This window comes from Rattus norvegicus, chromosome 19, assembly GCF_021556685.1.
Source record: "Rattus norvegicus strain SHRSP/BbbUtx chromosome 19, alternate assembly SHRSP_T2T, whole genome shotgun sequence".
NCBI lineage: Eukaryota > Metazoa > Chordata > Mammalia > Rodentia > Muridae > Rattus > Rattus norvegicus.
Window position 1 is genome coordinate 34,272,501 of NC_141552.1, and position 19,615 is coordinate 34,292,115.

At 46.4% G+C, this 19,615-nt stretch overlaps 1 long non-coding RNA gene across 2 annotated transcripts in view; it reads right to left on the reverse strand.

Moving 5' to 3' along the window:
* LOC120098531 (uncharacterized) overlaps positions 1 to 19,615 on the reverse strand; it is a 28,149-nt gene that overhangs the window by 5,261 nt on the left and 3,273 nt on the right. For both annotated transcript variants that reach the window (XR_015644323.1, XR_015644324.1), the window contains exon 2: positions 13,097 to 13,275. This is a non-coding gene — a long non-coding RNA (uncharacterized LOC120098531). The remainder of the gene's footprint in view (positions 1 to 13,096; positions 13,276 to 19,615) is intronic.

The following is a 19,615-nucleotide window of genomic DNA, read 5'->3' on the forward strand; positions in this document are numbered from 1 at the left end:
GGCTCCATTGGATTGCCTGGCATTCGGTGAAAGCATTTCCAACCTCAGACCCCTGGTGTTTAAGAAGTGTTCTATTATCTACTTAGGAGCTAGAGAAGAGGCCACAGCTGAGCACTGAGAGCCCCCAGTGAATGGGATGCACAGATAGGGGGACGCCAATCCAAGGCCAGCACAATTCTGATCCTACAGGTCACTAATTTCTTAGGGGCTATGCCATCAATTTGTAGTTCGGTTTCAAAATGAGGCCAAAGGTGAAATTAATTCCTTATAGCAAGTGTGTGGATGGTGTTTCAGTTAAGAATCTTTTGATTTGAAATAATGTAAAGCAATTCAAGAATAGTAAAAGGAATTTGCTGGAGGGAAAACGAGGCTCTCTCAGGGAATCCTAGAAAGACCACAACAATGTCTTCTTTAAAAGGCTGTAGCACGATGTCTATGGCCACCCCACGTGTTACTGATTTTGACTGCATAGCATTAATGATGCTTTATTCAATTTCCTTCAGAAAAAGAGGTATTTTCCTTTGACTATACTACAACCTAGTAGAATATTAAATGAGGCCTTATACCACCCCCCTACACACACACACACACACACACACACACACACACACACACACACACACACACCAGTCAAGGAAAGCCACACTACCCCACAAAGGCCAACTTGACATTTTCTCCCAGGATGGGAGTCTTGATCAGAAATTTAAATAGGACTCACAGCTTCTGGCTACAGCTCCCATACCAGTTTGTTCCTGTTTTAAGCCTAGTCTCAGCCTTACCATTTCCTTAAAAGCCCCAAGGCCACCTTAGTTGTACAGTTTTCAATTGCGTTCTTTTGCTTTTGTTTTATTTTTATTTCCAGCAACATTCCATTGTATTCATATCTGACAAACACTAAATATGGTGAATAACTGTAGTCTGATTTTTTGCTGAATCCTCAGAAGCCACCCTCTGGAAGCTCGCCCTCCTCAGCATGTATCTGCCATGCTCTAGGCTCACGGCCAGACGTTTTCAGAAGACAGAATCTGAGAGGTTTAGAGTCAGGTGTTCACCGGAGGAAGTCAGGTCATGGACTAGGAACTTGCCTACTGGAGGCTAATGCTCTGGGGAGGTGGGTGGGTAAGGTCGTTCTTTAGAAATAAAAAGATCAGCATATTGTACTGGACTACAGACAGAAGCACTCTGCCTACCAGGCATAGCAGGTCCTATTGAAGCAGATCTGTAGCTGGAAAGAGATGTGGCCATGGTCATGACACCTCATGGTGAGGTGGCTTAGACCCAAGAAGGTCATGATGGCTGTACTTTTAGGCATGAGCTAAACCACCCAGTGTGTTCCTGTAGGAGCCACACTTTGCTCTGATGAGAACTGTGGTAGATAACTCTGAAGATGAACTATGGTTAATCTTCCTCTCAGTCAACCCTTCAGGAATCCAGTGCACAAGTGTGCATCGTGAGGAACGATAACTGACGGTCAGATTTCAGAATTCTGGTATCTTTCCTACTGTCTCTTTGTCCCTTTCACATGCCAAGCCAGCTGTTTGCCAGCAAATATAAATTATCTAGATATTTATTTTACTCGATTCTGTTATTTACATGAGAATAGCTACCAGTTATTTCCTTCCAGTGACATTCATTTTCACAGCCATTGCTGGGATTATTACCGGAAGGAAACTTGAAAGTCAAAATTCCCAGTATGTTTGGCTGTTTGCATTTGTTTCACCCTAATATTTGCTCTTACCCTCTAACAAATAAAGATCCTTGGCATGTTTGGCTCACACATGTTTAAGAGGCTAAAATTCTAATAGCCTTATAGGCCAGACTTATAGGCCACAGAACAGCTAATCAGAAGTGAGAATCCCATTTGTCTCTGACACAGAAAATGCTCAGGGCATTTTCCTTCAGTGGAATTGGAACTGAACTGTTCTATCTTTATGCCTTGCCTAGATCAACCCCCACAGTATGCAACATACTATCTCAAAGTCAGTTTCCAACTCTTACTTTCTCTCAAGGGTCAACTGAAGCTCACATCATGGTGTGGCGGCCATAAGTGGTCCATGTGGTGGGTGGTACTCTATGAGTTCCCAATTCCTCAGCTTCTAGTTTGGCTGATCATAGAATAGGGCTCCTTTTGTGCTGCACACAAGCCATGTGGTAATGTATGTACAATCTTAGGACTTCGTTAGCTCAGTAGTAGAGCAAACCTAGCATGCAGGAGTCCCCACATTTCACCCTCAGATATGACTTTAGACATCCTTAAAATCATACTTACTGTCAAAAGATGGGGGCTTAGAGAGGTCCATGATTGCACAAGGGACTCAAACTCAGTCTCCGATGACCAAGTTCATGCTTTTTGGGAAACATGAGAAACAACCTGAACACAGTAGGATGCTGTGGGAATCTAAGGTGAACTAGATGTAGAACAAAACAAACGATGGGGGAAGAAGGGCTCTTGCACTTGTCTATGGAAGGAGAGAAAGATGAGGGTGGCCTAAGAGAACAGAAGGCTTTCTGAGGGAGGAGTAGAGATTTCTGACTCTTCAATGTGTTTGGAAAAAGAAAACTTAATTGACAACACTTACAAATAAGACTCATCAAGAATATATGGACCAATGACTCTGTCTTAGCCCATTTGGGGGCTACTGCAAATATGTCAGCCTGGGTAGCTCGTAAACAGCCTTAACTTGTTGGCTTTGAAGGTTGGGGAATCTAAGATCAAGGGGCTGGTAGTGCAGGGAGGCCTCTGGTCTTCAACTTCAGTTTGGAGCTGGAAGCAAATGTTCAGCTTACATAGCAGTTATTAAACATGCTGGCACACAAATACATGCATGCATGCATGCATGTATGCACAGGCACACTCATATTATGTACTTGCATGTACACCACACATGGTCTCACACACACACCCACACATGGTCTCACACACACACACACACACACACACACACACACACACACCTCTGCACGGTGACAATCTGTCAACCTGAATAGAGGATACATGATCTTGCTTGCAATGGAGTAGCTGTTAGAGCTCTTGAGAGATTAATGGTCTAATAAGACAGGAATCAGTGAGTGTCCTGGTCCTTCCATTTCTTCAGGTGGTACTTTTTGTCCTTTGACATTCCACCATGTGAGGACAAGGCAAGAAGGTGCCACTTAGAAGCAGAGAGTGGCCCTCACTAGACCCTGAGTCTGATGATCTTCTCAGCCTTCACTGATGCGGAGAGACAAGCATATATTCCTAATGAACTGCATGCTGTCAGCCATTTTGTTATCAGTATAGACATTTAGTTATAGCAGCATACACACAATAAGTAGGTGGATCAGTTGATGAGGAACAACATGGTGGCTATTGCATCTGGCCAGAGGAATTCCTCACCTTGAACAAGCATGTCAGAGTGGCCACTTCAAAGACAGGCCAATAGTAAGGTCAAACAGAAAAAGATGAAAGATTTTCAATATGCAGGAAAGCATATACCAGCCCAAAACTCCTTTTCTTCTTCCCCCTGCTGTCTTGGAATTTACTGTGTAGGTAAGGCTGGCCTCAAACACAGAGATCCATCTGCCTCTGCCTTCCAAGGGCTGGGATTAAAGGCCTGTGCCACCGTGGACTGGCCAAAACTCTTATTTTGACAACAAACACACATGGGCTGCCATGGATTTGCCTGTGGAATAAATGTGTGTGAATTTGGCCAGATGATTGGTTCTGTCCAGAAACAGTAGTGTAGCAAGCTACCGTAATTACCAGAATAATCATCTGAGCTCCACTACACTGCATTTATGACATGTTGGCCTAGCTTAATGCTTTGCATTTATATCAGTTCATTTAATAAGCTAGGCTAAGATATGTAGCTGGGAGGTCCCAGAAGTAAAACCAGACCCAACTCCGAGTCCATAGTTCAAGCCTTTAAGCTGATAGCGGGTCACTCAGAGTTTATGACAGGCCACTCTTCCTGCATCAGAACTAGCTAGGACCGCTACATTACATCAGCAGTTTCTGGGCTCCACTCTGGGTCAGCTGCTCTGCAGATGCTGGGGATCCCTCAGTGTTCACCAAGTTTGAGGATCCCGGGTACTTGGGGACCTCTGCCCACATGCCTTCTTGCCTTTGGGTAGGTGGGTGTTGGTTCTTTCCCTGGCTCCTCTTTAGCCAGGCTCGACAGACTGACAAGTCACTGACCTTGCTTTGTAAAATCAGAAAGAATCTTCTAGGGCATGGTCTTCATCCCCTTGTGTGTTAGGAGGGGGAGCGACTGAGGATCAGGACAATGCCAGCTAGATCCAGGGCCTTAACACTTCTCGAGTGTGCCTAAGCCCTGGGCTCTCTCTCCAGTATGAGGAACCTCGCTTCCTTCTGTTGGTCCTTTCTCTTTCCCAGGACAACATATGCTTCCTCACAGCAAGATGGACTGAGCCTCAGCTTTGGGGGTCACGTAGAAGGACAGAAGAACACTCTCAACCAGATAACCTGGCCTGCATTTTCAAAGATGGTCTGTCTTGCACTTACAGAAGAAAATTGTCACCTGAAGCCCAGGCAGCCACACCATTTGCTCTTGGGCTATTGAGCACAAACAACCCAACATCCTCTCCATCTGAAAATAGAGAGCTCTCTCCACCTGGCCTCCCCACTGTGCTTCCATGGGAGGCCTGGGCTCCCCCATCTGTATATTCTTAGCTGCCTGTGATGTAATCCTTTATACACCAGCGACCTCCAGGTGTCACTGCCTTCTGGCCTTGTGGGTATTTGCCTTCTCCCTCTCATATTTTAGCTTTCTTCAAAACAGCAGTGAGAAGCCTCTATTTGGCCCTGACAGCATGAGCTCCCAGGGCACCCTTGCCTTGTGTCTTCTGTGCTTGATCAATAGATTCAAATGCCAGGCCTCCATCAGCATGGCTCACTTACATCTCCAAACTGTCCTAGGTCAGTGAGATTGTAAGGCTGAGAAATGTCATGGGGAGGAGGGGTTTTAGCTTCTGTCAGTGTGCAGGGGCCAGGGGCTGGTGGCAGTTCACTCAAACACTGCCCAGGAACCCTATAAGGAAACCCAGAGGGAAACCCCAGGCAGGAAGGAACTCCTTACCATGGTCACTTGCAGTGTGGGACAAGCCCTACACAGTGCAGGCACAGAGTGAGGTGTCCCCAAGGGCTCACGAAACCAAGTTCATTAAACTGTTGTCTTAGTTTGGGCTTTATTGCTGTGAGGAGACACCATGACCAAGGCAACTTTTATAAAGGACAACATTTAATTTGGGCTGGCTTCCAGTTTCAGAGATTCAGTCTATTCTCATCATGGTGGGAAACATGGCAGCATGCAGGTAGACCTGGTGCTGGAGAAGCCAAGAGCTCTACATCTTGATTGGAAGGAAACAAGGAGAGGGTCTAGATCACACTGGCCAGACATAAGCACACACACACACACACACACACACACACACACACACACACACGTGCTTATATATATAATATATATTATACACACACATATATGTACACACACACACATATAAGACCTCCAAGCCCCGCCTACACAGTGACACACTTCCTCTAAAAAGGCCACACCTCCTCCACTAATGCCACACCTCCTAATAATGCCACTTTCCATGGGCCAAGCATATTCAAACTACCGCATTTATATACCATGAAATCCCCAAGAGGAGAAATGACACTCATAGGGAGTCCCAATATGCCTGTGGGAACTTGGGTCAGCAGGAACAGTCACCTTAAGTGTATCTTTTGGCTTCTAATATGGGTTATACAAGTGTTTCTTCAAGTCTGAAAGCTCTGCTCCCATGCTGGCTACTAGGAGGGGGTACGACCTATAGGATGTGAGTGTCTGAAGTACGCCCTTGGGTTGTTGGAGGTGTGTCCTTGGAGGACCCCAGCTTCTGCTGCCTGTGTGAGATGAGAGGTGTGTTGGTGGCACACACACACACACACACACACACACACACACACACACACACACACACACTATGCTACTTTAGAGGTGCAAAGCTGGGCTGCCTAATCACTTAAAGCCATGAACTAAAATATACCTTTTCCCCATGGCAAAAGCCACGGAGGGGTGCTGCTTACTGGCTTGTTCCTCATGGCTTGCTTTCTGGTATAATCCACGTTCACTAACCCAGAGGTGGGCTCACCCACAATAGACTGGTCCCTCCTGTATCAAACACTAATGAAGAAAATGCCTGACAGGCTTGCCTACAGGCCAATTTGATGGTGGCATTTCCCCAGCCGAGAATACCTCTTCCCTAATGACTGGAGTTTGTGTCACGGTGATATAAAGCTAACCAACACAATTGCCCCCTTGTCAAGTTGACACAAAACACATCATTAAGGCACAAACGTTCCATTTTTGTTTGTCCCTATTAATATCACTATCACAATATAAAGCATCCCAACTCTTAAAAGTCTCAGGGTTTAAAAATTCAAAATGTGTAAAAATACAGTTTCTTTAAAATACCCAAAGTCTATTTAGAAGTTCAAACTCCCTCTAATTCTCTGAAGACTCTTTAATTGTGGAATCATGTAAGAATTGAAAATAAAAAGCGAGTTAAGTATTTTCTTATTTCAAGAGGGAAGAATAATGCAGTTCTAATCAAATCAAAATAAAACCAGAATCTAATAGTGTCAGACATCTGGAACCCGTGATCTTCTGGGCACCTCTATTTCTGACACACGGGCAGCACACACAGCTTGCCTCAGGCTCAGGGCAGCTCCACACCACACCTGTTGCTGTCCTTGGTGGTTACCCCAAGGTACTGGCAACTCCAGTATGTTGGAGTCTCTACTGTACCTGAGGCTGCACCCTCACTGATGGCTTCCTTTCGGGGACTCTGACCTTACCACGTGGTGCCAAGTCTTAACTTCTCGCCAGGACTCCTTCCAACCAGAAGCTTCTACTGCAGCGGAGGTTGCGCCTTTACCAATAGCCTTTCCTGACCTCTCCCAGTTCCAAGCCTTAGTTGCTCTCCATGGCCCCTTCATTCCTTTAAAACCAGTGCCACCTGGGACACATTCCCAAGTTTGACTGCCACCACCAGCCTTGGTACTGTATGGACCACAGGCTCTGTGTGCTGACCCTGAGGAAACACTTCTGAGAAGATTCTGACTAAATGATGCCCATCCTTTTTTTTTTAATAGTAAATAATTCTTCAGCCCCAGCTTGGCCGGTATCAACTGTTCTAGGAAGACAGATGTTTCTCTTTAGTGGTTCTCACCTCTTGTTAATCACAGCTCATTCTTCTAACTAACCAGTACCAGAGAGTCTTAATTGAAACTACTACATAAATGATACAGTCTTTGCTTCACTCTGAAAGTCCACAAGCCAGGCTTCCAGCCTCTGTACTGCTCTGGTATTATCTTCCAAGACACCACAACAACCCATTAAGCTCTGAACAACCAATGTTTTTTCCAGCCTGAAGTTCCAAGTTCCTCCCAAAATCCTGGCCAAACATCATCAAGCTTGTCACAGCTATAGTGACATGTATCTAGAGTGACTGGTACTCTCTGGTACCAGTTTCTATAAGGTTAGGATTCAGTCTCTTGGATAAAACATCAGTACCAAAAGCGACTTGAGGAGCAAAGGGTTTATTTGGCTTATATATCCCATGTCACAGTTCATTGAGGGAAACCAGGGTAGGAACCTGAGGGGAGGAACTGAAGCAGAAGCCATGGAGGGTGCTCCTTACAGTCTTGCTCCTTATGTCTTGCTCTGTCTGCTGAGCCCAGAGGTACCACCACCTAGAGTGGGCTAGGCCCTCCCACATCAATCAATCAAGAAAATTACTGACAGACTTGTCTGCAGGCAAATATTATGAAGAAGTTTTCTTCATCAAGAATCCCTCTTCCCATGTGCCTGGTCTGGCGGAGACTTGATGTTTCAGGGTGGAGGGATTCCCAGGGTGGCCCATCCTCTCAGAGAAGGGGATGGGATGGGAGAGGGACTCGTAAGGGAGGGACTAGAACAGGGAGCAGTGCCTGGGATGGAAATAAATGAGTAAAATTAAATAAAAAAAAAGAATCGTTCTTCCCTAATGTCTCTAGCTTGTGTCAAGTTGACATAAAACTAGCCAGCACAGTCTGTAGTCAGAGCTGACACAATGGGATGTATCTAAGGACTACTCCCTGCCCACATACTCCGTATAGTAGCCCCCCTTTGTGAGGAACCTGTTGGTAGTGAACGTGAGTCATCAGGCTAGGCTGGTTGGTTCTGAAGCAGAGAATACCCCACCCCCAACTCCACCCCCAAAAGCCTCAAACCATTGCTGTTATGGTGATTTTGCTGAGAACTTTTAGGTCTCCTGATGTTCTGAGAGAAGATCAGAATATGAATTTTGACGGTAAAGTAATCAAGCTTCCAAAAACATTAAAATGGGGGAATGGCTAGAGAGATGGCTTGCCAGTAAGGAGCACTTGTTTTTCTTGCAGAGGACACAATATCAGTTCCCTGAAGCTTGTGGAGGCTCACAGTCATCCCTAACTCTAATTCCCAAAGATCTGAATGTTTTGGTTATTAGGCATGCACAGGGTAACAGAAACACATACAAGCAAAACACTCATATGTATATGAGTATGTATGTATGTATATATGTATGTATGTATAAATCAAAAAGTGTGCATTGAGTCATCAGCATGAAACTTCAGGCACAAGGTTCTGGTGGAGAAGAGAAGGGCAGGAATCCAGAAGTCTAGTCCACCCCCTTGCCTTGCCTGGAGTTGACTGGATGCCTGCAGCATGCAGGTTTCCTTTGACATGGGTTCTCCACCCCCCACCCCTACCCTTCCTCCTCCTCCCCCCCCTCCTCCTCTCCATCTTCTTCCTCCCTCCCCTTCCTCTTCCTCCTCCTCCTCCTCCTCTTCCTCCTCCTCCTCCTCCTCTTCCTAAGCTGCCTCCCTGAACCCTGCAGAAACTCTTCACTCCCCTTCCCACAGCAGGACCCTGGGAATATCTGGGCCCCTCACAGTTGCCCCAATAGCAGCATTGAATGCACTTAACCTCCATGACAAATGTTTGATGTCACTGAAAACTAACACTGTAAGTCATGATAGTAGGGTGAGAGTGGGGGCCATGTTGCTGTGAGTTTCTTCAGCTTTCCAGTCACTGGAGTCTACAGCAATGGAGCTGCAGAAAAAGCCACCAAAATGATTTGTAACAAATCTGTCTAGGAGCAAGGAAGCAAGGGCAGCTTTCCCAAGTTCCTCTGGCCATGCTAAGTAGACTTTCATTTTCATTCTCTCTCTCTCTCTCTCTCTCTCTCTCTCTCTCTCTCTCTCTCTCTCGCTGTGTGTGTGTGGGGGGGGGCAAAGTCATCCTCAAGTGTTACTCCTTGTTTTTGAAACAAGACTTCTTACTGGACTCTAGCCTTCCTATTAGACTGGCTGGCCAGCAGGCCCTAGGGACCCCGTCTGCCTGGCCTGCATTGGGATTAACAGCATTAGCTCTCATGTGCTATCATGCCTAGTTTTTCACCGGGAGCTGCAACTCAAGATCTCATGCTCACACGGTAAGCACATTACTGGCCAAGCCATCTCCTCAGTCCAGGATTACATCTTGGAGTGAGAAATCAATTGTCTTAGACACAGACGGTGAACTCCTCCTTGCCTATCTGGGCTGTGACCACGTGACACTGAGCATGGCCTTCCCCAGAGACAATAGCACTGGGGGTGGAATGTAACTCTGAAAGGTGCTGAGTGGAAAGGCTGCATTTTTGTCACTCGAGTTGCTGCACATGTAGGCAAACTTACCGCTCGTGTCCCTCATGACCGCAAATGCAAGAGCACTGGGAAGGGGCGGAACCTCAGCTGCGGGGCTGGAACCAAAGCCACCGCTCTGACTGTGGCGGCTGCAGTGTTGTTGTGGCACTGCACAGTGTAGTGCTGTCCCCACAACACAAACTCGGGACCTGATTTTTATCAACCTGTGTGTGTCAGCTAGAGATGGAGCAACCAAGCAGGTGCCATGCCCTTCTGTTCTCTCCCAGACCTACTCTTCCACCCTCCCCTGCTCATTCTACTTCCCCAGGCCTCTCTGTCAGCACTGCTCTGTCTCCCCCATGCATGATTTGTTCTCATCAATTCTAGTCCACTTCACTGTTCTGCATGTGCCTCAGTTGGATACCGGTTTCAAGCAGCACACTCTGCTCCCAACTAGGAGTTTTTCTGTTCTTTGCTCTGTTTACAAGAAGTCTTTCTGACTTCTCTGAGCCCAGATTGTGTCCTTAGTCTTTCAGGAGCCCGAGAGGCCTGAGCTTAGACTGACTTGGCTTTCTTCTGTCTGGTTAACCCTGCTTGCACTGCCTTGGTTACTATCTGATAGGCTTCTGCCATTGTAATCCCCCAGATGGGACAGAGTCTTTTTGGACACATCTTCATAGCTCTTCCTGCTGTACCCCAGGGTTAGACTGTGTAGAATATCCTGTGTTGTATAGCTGGTGAAGACATGTAAAGTAAGCTTTTTACCCACCTAGACCTTTATAGCTTGCCTTGGTGTCTTGACTTGGTGAGTTCCTGTCCAAGAAGAACTAAGGACACATGTGCCATGAGCTCACCCCAGGAGCAAGAACCCCATTAACTAGTATAATTTATCTTCCTAACTAACAGCTTACTCATACATTCTGGGAAATCCTTGGAACCTACCATTCAGAGCTGGTAAAACATTACTGTCTTTTGGAAAATGCTTCCAAACTTGGACTTTCTTGACCCTTACACAACATTATAATCACTGGAAAAACCTCGTTCCTTAACAAGATGGCACTGGATCCCTTGAAACTTGTGCTGAGGATGGTTGTAAGTTACCTAGTGCCACACCTTGCCTGGGATTTAGCTACCTGTCCTTGTCCCTACTGTCATAGTTCTGTTGTGTTCTACTTTTTTCTTCCACCCACCATCAAATTCTCTGCACATAAATTAACCAGCGTTTCCCAAACAGTACTTACTGTCACCCTGAGGAGCTGATTTAAACTTCAGATAGTCAGGGGAGATGGTCCAGTGGAGACACTTGCCTTGCAAGCTTGAGACGCCACCCAAGTTCCTTGTAAAAAGACTGGAATCCTGTGTTCCAGATTCAGGGCTGGAGAGATGGCTCAGCAGGTGAGAAAGCTTGCTGCTCTTGCAGAGGTCCTGGGTTCAGGTCCCAGCACCCACATAGTAACTTACAACCATCCTCAGTAACAGTTCCAGCGGATCCAGCGCCATCTTCTGGCCTCTCCAAGCAACAAGCACTGTGCACAGGCACAACACTCATACACATAAAAATGGTGAATAAAATTTCAAATGTCTGGCGAAGTGGTACACATTATTGCCAGAAACTCGTCATGGGCCAGCCAGCCTGGAGTACACAGGAGCATAGCAATGGAGCAGTAGGAACAAGAGCAGTTCGACTCCAGAACAGGGTAGAAGAGACCTGACTCTTAAGTGGTCCACCACACACACAATATGGTAAGCATTTCAAAGCAGACGGCCTGAGCCCTGCCCAGCCCTGCTGAATCTTAAGTATCCATACAAGGCTTCTGGACCTCATATTTTTGGAAACAAATATTCAGAAGATTCTAGTCAGCAAAGCCCACATGCACAAGTAAGGCAACACTTTCCTGTGAGTATTTTCAAACCCACAGACAACTTCTGGATTTTCAGGGGAGACAAAGCACCTGCCCCTGGTGTGCCATTACACTGTAGCACACGCCACTCCTCCCTTGGCCATCGATGTGCCTGCGTTTTGTGGGGGCACTTGAATGGAAATCGTAGGCATTTATACGTTTCCCCTTAAGCCAAGCAAGAGAGATGATGGCCGCTGGAGTTCTTCACTGGAATTCAATCTTTTCTCTCGAGAGGCTAAATTTATCTGGAGAGAAAGGAACAGATCCTATATTTCCCTTAAAGTAGTTTTGGCAAGTGTACATTAAGCCAGTTCAAGATACAGAACTTTTCACCCTAGAAAGCTTCCCTTTAAGGCAACCTTTGCCCCTAATAATCAGAGGAAGACTCTTTTTTGTTTTGTCTTAATAAAAACAGTCTTAAAGAGGCAGCAAAATGAAAATATTTCCCAACAAACTCAAATCCAAATCTGCAATATTTTATTCATCAAAGTCTTTTTTTTATCAGCTTACAAAGACTTTAGGTTTTTATTACAGCATTTTCTTTTTTTCTCTCTCTCTTCTTTTTTCCCCTTAGCCCCTCCCCCTCCCCTTCTGTATGGGTGTTCCCCTCCCCATCCTCCCCCCATTACCACCCTCCCCCCAACAATCACGTTCACTGGGGGTTCAGTCTTGGCAGGACCAAGGGCTTCCCCTTCCACTGGTGCTCTTACTAGGCTATGCATTGCTACCTATGAGGTTGGAGCCCAGGGACAGTCCATGTATAGTCTTTGGGTAGTGGCTTAGTCCTGGAAGCTCTGGTTGGTTGTCATTGTTGTTCATATGGGGTCTCAAGCCCCTTCAAGCTCTTTCAGTCCTTTCTAAGATTCCTTCAATGGGGGTCCCGTTCTCAGTTCAGTGGTTTGCTGCTGGCATTCGCCTCTGTGTTTGCTGTATTCTGTCTGTGTCTCTCAGGAGCGATCTACATCCGGTTCCTGTCGGCCTGCACTTCTTTGCTTCATCCATCTTGTCTAATTGGGTGGCTGTATATGTATGGGCCACATGTGGGGCAGGCTCTGAATGGGTGTTCCTTCTGCCTCTGTTCTAAACTTTGCCTCTCTATTCCCTCCCAAGGGTATTCTTGTTCCCCTTTTAAAGAAGGAGTGAAGCATTCACACTTTGGTCATCCTTCTTGAGGTCTGTGCATCTAGGTTATTACAGCATTTTCAAACACTGTCTTTGTGTTTCTCTGGCTCCGCCCCTCCTGCCCCTAATCCCTGCTCCAGGTAGCTTCTTTCCACTCTCAGGTACACCTTTGCCCCACCCTCAGCCCTCTAACCCCCCCATCTAGTTTCATAATCGATTCCCCATTGCAACCGATTTACATACAAACTAACATTAACAGTCAGGATCTACACACTAGAGAGACCTGTGATTTTCGTCTTTCTGAGACCGGACCAGCTGGCTATAATACTTTCCATTTCTACTTACCTTCCCACAAACCTCATCATTTTATTTTTCTCACCGGCTGAGCGTTTGACACACATTTTAAGTGTCTGCTGTGCGGCGCTCTGTGTAGGCAGACGCCCTGAGGACCTGGAGTAGCCTGAAGTGTCTCTGCTAGCCTGACCTCCTAGGAGCTGCTGTCTTGGGCTTCCGCTTTGGCTATCAGGAAGCTACATCCATCTGGGAAATTTGCTTTCTCTGTAAAAGGAAAAGGAATTGTAGGTTCTGGGCTACCGTTAACTAGAATTAAAAAATAGGCTTGGTTCTTTTTGGGGTTTTTTTTTGGTTTTTTTTTTTTTCTTCTCTCCTTCTTGCAGTGGAGGGGGGTTGCTCAAATCAATCACATGGATAGTCCAGTTTCATTTCACAAGTCTCAATAAACCTACCATATTCTGATTGCCTCAGCAACCTCTGGCTACTTCCCCTGCATGAGGCCTGTAATATAAGCCTGTAATTTTCACCGTATAGCAGGGGCAGGCTTTATAGGCTGAGGGGACACGGAGAGTTTCATCTTACCACAGGCTGCTGGCCTGGACTAGACCGCACTGGCATAATGTCAGAAAGAATGAGAGACCTGACCCCAACCTGAAGAAGAGCCCGTGGTCCCCTGTGCTCGGGGCTGCGAGCGTCCTCTTCAAGCTGCCTACCAAGACAGCCACACAGCTCATTTCAGCCTCCCGGACCCCCCAGACAATCAGCTGCTGCCCGAGGTCCCAGGATGGATGGGGCACGGCCTCTCTTGGTCCTGGCTTTGTACTCCTCAGGTTGCTTGTGCACACAAAGCACACTGTTAGGTGATAGATGGAAACTGAGGAACTGGATCAAGCAAGCTAGTCCCATGCTAAAGCCATGGAGGCTTAGGGTCTGAACCAAAACAATTCCAAGGCTACAAGGGGCTGCTGATTGTTGTTAATGATGGAGATGCAAAACTGAGACATAGTGTCTGGGTGCTGGAGGACTTGGCCAGATCCTGGTCAGCACAGCATCTGGATCCTGTTTTAATCCTATTCGTTCATCTCTCTACTTGATTGACCAGCCTGAGACTTGTCCCCAACTTCTGGCTATGTGAATAGGAGCTAATTTGTCAGTGGAGGAGAGAAGACATTGTGCTTAGGAGTACTCAGAACTGAAGACAACTTCTAGCCTCAGCTCACATTTTTCTGTCATGACACTCTAGGACACACATTGAACCTCTATGATTCTCAGTTTCCACTTTCCTAATGCGGATGTGAATGGACACCCACACCACAGATTTGATAAGAGGGACCAAATGGAATCCTATGCACCAGCACTTGTCGGAGAGTCAGGCAGGGTACAGTAAATGCCTCAGACTACACGATGATGGCAATTCCCCCTGTCCCTCTGGGCATCTCCCACCAGGCTGGTCTCTCCTGATCTCTTAGCATTTTATAAAAAGCAAGTTTCATAGATCATTTGCTGAATTCCCGTACATAGCTGTAGATTCATTGTGACCTTGTTTCCAAATATTCTCCTCCCTCGGCCGTGCACCAGAGAGTCACCATTAGCTTCAGGCAGTCAGTTATTGCTCCAAGAACTGATTCCGACACTGTCTTGACCTTACCCAGCCACAGCAAAAGTCATTACCACCCTAAGCAAACGGTTTGCCTGCTTTCAAGCAGTGTGTTGCTCCTAGATGTAGATTTACGGTAAGAACCAGACATGGATCAAGGCTCATTTCTCTGCTGTGAATAATGGCTTTTCTTAGGTTGCAGCATAGGGTGTGATTGTGATTATCCAGCCATAGCAGAGTTGACTGAGCTTGTGTCCCTACTGTGAAATCCAACAGTATTTTCTATAATTCAAACACATTGGGTAGGGATGAGACCCAGTGCACTGACAGCTGAGTCTAGGAACTGTCTGTCCTTCATGTGGTTTGAATCCAGAGCCCTGTCCCACTAGGCTCTTGGGATTCAGTGTCAGCCAAGGCAGCGTATATCTCTACACTCTGAATTTGCTGAGCCTTTGACATGTTTCCTCATTCTGTGAGACAGACTCCAGTGTTGTTTCCTGAGTGTTCTGCTCCTCCTCATCTTTCTGGACTTCAGTGTGGACTTCCTAAGTCTCTTTTGGTTGAGTGGCAACGGGAGTGACAGAAACAGGAATGTAGGTGGCAATGACCATCAAGAAATCTTAGGCGGAAGTAATGGAGTTGCAGGAAGGATTCTGGGAATCTGATTATTTCCTTCTCTAACCCCACTTCCTTTCTCCCTGAATCCAAAGTCTTATGCATTCTGGGTCAATGTTCTACCACTGACCATGCTACATCTCCATCCCAGAATCTAATCTTGTCCGATTTTTGGTCCAAGAGACAAACCCCAGCAGCCTACCTGTACCTCTCACACTGGAGGCTGTAAATGGAGCAGAAGACGTGGGGACAATTAAGGGACTAGCCCTACAGATCACTGCCAGGAGTGAGGCTTGAACAAGCTATGGTTTTCTCTGAAGCAGAGGACCTAGGGCTAAGTAAGAGCTCTATAAAGCTCCCCAAGGAGCACCTCAGACAGCTGGCTGTGGCCTCGCAGCGGCCTCCGTCTCAGGTCCTAATGGGGGCAGGTGGCACTGGGCTCTAGACAACTGATGCTTCCCCTCGACATCTGCCAGGTCCTCCGCAGAGATATGTCAGCACACAGAACCAAGTAAGACGTTTGCTGGAAAGGAGGCGGGCAGCTGCAGAAAACACACTGGTTCTCTGAGTCAGGTTTGTTATTTCAATGAACCGCTAAATGTCAAGCGAATGTTTTCCTCCGGCTTTTCGACCTCACCAAGATCATCTCTCTGTAATCCCAGGGAGAAGGATTTGGCAGGCTGGACTCACACAGGCTGCACATGAAAACTTGGGGGGATGGGGGGAGGGGAGTTAAAGTTAACCAGTCCTGTGTTAAGACAGACTCAAATCTCTGTATGGATAATTTTATTAAAATGTGTGCATGTATTCATCTATTCAGATAATCATCAAGTCCCTGACACTCTCCTGGTATCTAGAATCTAAGGACGCCTGGATAAACAAAGGTGGTAAGTAGCCTGTCCTTGGGGATTTTGCATCTAGGGGGACACAGGTGACAAGGGAAGTAAATAGGAAGGCAGCAAATGTTAGGAAGAAACACTGAAGTCTGAGAGAGAAGTGAGAGCTATGAGAATGAGACTGGAATTAACAGGAAGAGTAGCCTGTGAGGTAAAACTTCCAGGTATCACTCTGCCTTTCTGTAAGCAAATAAAGACGAATGGTTCTCACACAGGCCGCTAAGTGCAAGGTGAACCGAGCAGGATTTTTTAGTTTTTTTTTCTATACCACTTCTATTAATAGAGTTCAGCCAGACTGTGACAAAGGGCTAAGGATTTGAGGGTAGAGAGAGGCACCCCTTGGCTTTCAGCACTCTGAGCCCCAGCTTGCCCAGAGCAAAAGGGGTTGGGGTGCTGGTACCTAGAAAAAAAACCAGGAGAAGGAAGCAGCAGGGGTCCTGCTCACACACCAACTGTGTCACCCCGGTGGGAACTTGAGGTGTATCTCCAAGGAGCTGTTCACAGCATTTGTTTCTGGTAAACACCTTTGTTCCTCAGGTTGACTATTTTTAAACTTTTCAAGCTGAGCTAACTCCAGGTGTGACATTTCTAAACAGTCACCCAGTTTTCTATTAGGTGAGTGGGGGAAGGGGGAGGAACAAATTAATGAAGGTGAAAAATGAGCGCCTGTCTTTAAAGCTGATGGCATGGTAAGCAAGGGATGGCATGGCGGACATCCTGGCATGCCATTGGGAAGACTTGGGTAGTGCAGAGGGGAGAGGGTGGATGAAGCGGCAGATGGTACCTTTGAGATCTCCTTCCCTCAATTAGGCACCACTGGGATAGTACTGTAGGCCATGTGACCATTGCACGTGAGTCTCAGCTTCCTGTTAAGTTTTAAATCTCAAAGATGACTGTCTGAGTTGTGGTCACTATTTTTTGTTTTTTGTTTTTTTTTTTTTTTAAGAAGCTGTCTCAGTTAGGGTTTCATTGCTCTGAAGAGACACCATGACGAAGGCAACACATAAGGGAAAACACTTAATTGGGACTGGCTTTCAGTTTCAGAGGTTTGGTCCGTGACTATCATGGCGGGAAGCACGGCAAGTCTACAGGCAGACTTGGTGCTGGTGAAGCTGAGAGTTCCACATATTGATCTGAAGGCAGCCAGGAGGAGACTGGATTCCACACTGGGCAGAGCTTGAGTATTTAAGACCTCAAAGCCCCACCTGCACAGTGACACGCCTCCTCAAACAAGGCCACACCTCCTTCAGTAAGGCCACACCTCCTAATAGTGCCATTCCCTGTGGCAAAGCACTCATACACATGGATTTATAGGGCCCATGCCTATTCAAACCACTGCAGAAGCATATTTTCAAAACTAAAACACCGCTTTACTTACTCACAAAGAGCCAGGCTAACTACTAGGGACCCTGGAGCTTCACATGTAACTAGGGGCACAGGAAATTCTGAAGTAGATGTAAAGATGTTTGTCAGGAAGAAAGGGACCGAGGTATTCCTGGAAAGGTCATGCAGGCAGAGACACAAGAGATACAGTGCTCCTTAGGTCAAGGAACTACAGAGACAGGGGAAGTTGGGAATACTCCCCTGAGTTTGGAACACTTAGGAATGGAGGCACTTACTTCTTATCCCTTAGGAGACAGTTTAGAAAAATATAGGCTCCTGAGAAAAAGAGTCCTCAAGTAGACCATTTGGCACAGGATGCAGTTTGGACCAGGGAAGGAGATGATACAAGAAGCATGAAGGCTGGCACCCCCACCTCTCACGCCTCCTTGGTGCTAGCACATTATAGAAGAAGCAGACCTCCTTTGCCCCTTCATAGAGTGGGCGAGTTGTGGAGTTGCAAGGTGGGGATCTGCGGAGCTCGGGTGGAACTGTGTCAGATGGGAGCAGGAAAGGCTTGGTTTGGGGGGTTCATTCTTCACCATCGAGACATCTATTGTATGTACCCAGAATGTGGCCTCTCTAAAGCCAAAGGCTGGGTTCTCTGCCCAGATCAAACCAACCTGGTATCTGCATCATCAACTCTGCCCTTCCAGGCACTGCTGTCATTGACTGACCTCATCACTGAATTTTAAGGAACCCTTGATGCTCAGGTGCCCTTTAAGAGGTTTAAATCCTTACACCTCATGACCATTTGGCAGGATGGGACTAATAGAAAATTCAGCTACAAAGTACTCCCCTCCCCCTGCTTTTTTTTTTTTTTTTGTACATTTGAGGGAAACAGTAGCATTGTTCTTCTGCTTTAATTGAGAGGGGCGTTCAGACATGAAATCAAAAGACAAAACATGAAAAGGACAGAAGGCTCCAAATGAGTCCGCTAAGACAACCAACGGATATGTCAGGAGGTTAAAGGTTAGAGGTCTGTGGAAGTCTATGTTCCATGAAATGAAGACGGGGTCTCTGAGGAGGGAGAATTGGATTGCCCAGATGACGGGCAGAAGAGAAGTTACATCCCACCTTCAGGCCTCACGCTGGGTATTTCTACCATTTCTTGGGCCACTGTGAGAATCAAATAGTGTATAGATACCCAAAAGTCCTCAGGCCAGTTTAGACAAATCAAAAGAGCTTCAGTGGGTCTAGGCAGCAGGGATGCCTCCCAAAGCCTCTCTTCCTATGGCATGAGGAGGTCTTCCTCACGCACTAGTCTCTGTGCTTGGCCCAGAAGAGACCTGGGTGAGGTGCTCTGCTGCTCACTTCTGATGCCCACATGGTCAGCAGGAAGTATCTTCTATCCACCAAAACACTTGGAACAGTTTGTGGAAGGAAAGGGCTTGGGTCAGAGGGTCAAAGCCTATTGAAGAGGCTGCTGTGTGGAGAAAGGCCATAAAGGACCCTCATCCTGCTCTGTGAGGGGTATACGAACAGCCCTGTCCGGTTGGCTATCACAGTCCAGAAGCTAATGATGAAATTGACTGAATCTTAGAGAAAAGAGTATTTTTCTGGAAGCATTGTTATTCTGGTTTCTCATAGCAACCTCACTTCCTCAACCCTAACAGGTACAGAGTAAAACTAATGGTTCCAGAATAAATACTTCTTTTCTGGTACCCATGCCTGACTTAGGACTGTAGGTAGACTACAGCCTGCTTTTTAAAATCTTCACAACCCTGTCCTTCTACAGAGAGAATGCCAATGAAATTTATGTGCCCTCTTCTGGTCTCTGCCATGCCAAAGACAAGGGACTAACTCACATGGTTTTAAGTTTTTTTTTCATAACTGTTATCTTGTAGAATCTCATTTTTGCAATTTTTTTTCCTGTTAAAGCTTTTTGGTGTGAATTCATGTTTAGTTAGACGCTACTCCAGGCTAAATCACCCTCCCCTCGATTCCTATGTTGAAGTCCTGACCCTCCCGAGTATAGGAATATTGGCAGACAAGCTCACTTAGGAGACTGAGTTAAGCTTAAACCTGGTCCTAGTCCAGGATGTTCAGTGCTCTTATAAAAAGAAGGAAGTGCATCATAGACTTACGTGAAGGGAAACATTGTTATAAAAACAAA